General features: G+C 48.4%; 1 protein-coding gene across 1 annotated transcript in view; it reads right to left on the bottom strand.

Annotated features, from left to right (window-relative positions):
- SCRN1 (secernin 1) overlaps positions 1–1346 on the bottom strand; it is a 34566-nt gene that overhangs the window by 32291 nt on the left and 929 nt on the right. The window lies entirely within an intron of this gene.

Genomic DNA, 1346 nt, shown 5'->3' on the forward strand with positions numbered 1-1346 from the left:
GGGCTGCTGCAGTCGAACACGTAACTGACACCACCACCAAGGTCGGAATACTGTTTGAAGACCTTCCGTCGGAAATGGCGGATGCTTTTCCAACCTGATGAAAATGGAGAAGCCAGCACCAGACGCTCTAACAGATGCTTACGGCTCTTCACGGCAGGCACTATTCATAATAGAAAAAGACGGAAAAACAACCCGCGTCTGGTGACACAGGGTGTGTGGTGACATAATTTTGTGTCAAATTGAAGATGTGAAAGTGCAGGGGTGGAGTCTAGCCTGTCAATCAGCCACAGCCTGATGGTGCCTCCTTGTAGGTGCGACCTTCTCATCTGGAGGGTCCTGGGAACCTCCCCCCACCTCTCTGCCTTCACCTTCCTGTTGATGAGCTGCACTGGGACCTGCGAGAGCCCTGTGAGGCTTCCACCGTAATCTTCCTGCATTTTGCAGCACTGTGTGTGGCGTCGTGAGTCTGCAGAGGGGTTTGTGGACTAGCATCAGACTCATGGACTTGAATTGTACTGGGCTGGGACGTTTTCTTGAGATACGATCACTCCTTGATATAAAGCTCTCTCTTACACATGAGTGTGTCTCTGGGTTTCTTTCTCTAGTCAAGCCGGCTAACACACAGGGGAATGATTGAATACACTGACGAATGCTGGCACATTATGCGCTCTCAATGGGGAATATCTTAGATACTGTATGAAATGCTCTCTAAGATACGAGTGTAGTTGGCAAAAAGCCGAGTGGAGAAGCACGTATGCAGCATGCTGTGGTTTATCTGAGCAAAAGACAAAGGGATTCAGATACACAGACGTATTTCACATTTGTGTATGTATGTGTGTATGTGCACGCAAGTGCATGTGTACATACAGAAGGGAGCTTCAGAAGGTTTGTGGAAGAATGGAATTAAAAGTTAGTGGAAGGCTTCTTCCTCTTTCAGGGACACAGTGGAGAAGCATTTAAAGTGGTTCCGTATCTGGCCTACCAGCATAGGCTGTCCTCCAATAAAAAATCCAGGCTGTCTCAGTCGAACCCCTGGTCATAGAACTGTTTCCCTTTATATAAAGAAGGTTGGTAAAGCACCAAACTCTGTATGGGGGATGTGCCCGGGCTGGCTTCGAGGGGTCCGTGCTGTGAGACCTGCAGCTCCCACGAGGGTGTCCAACACAAAACGCCATGTCAGCAGGGCCTAGAGCAGTTCCTTGTGTGCTAACTGTGCCCGGGACAGGCTCAAGCGTGCTTTCCTTACTGAGGAGCGAGTGTGTTGAAGGCACACATGCACAGCGTCAGAAAGCTAAATAAGTACAAGTGAAGCTTTTCTGAAAAAAGAAATAAATCCAATTACTTTT

The sequence above is a fragment of the Echinops telfairi genome, unplaced genomic scaffold, assembly GCF_000313985.2.
Source record: "Echinops telfairi isolate 266 unplaced genomic scaffold, ASM31398v2 ScPeMD7_23;HRSCAF=83, whole genome shotgun sequence".
Classification (NCBI taxonomy): domain Eukaryota; kingdom Metazoa; phylum Chordata; class Mammalia; order Afrosoricida; family Tenrecidae; genus Echinops; species Echinops telfairi.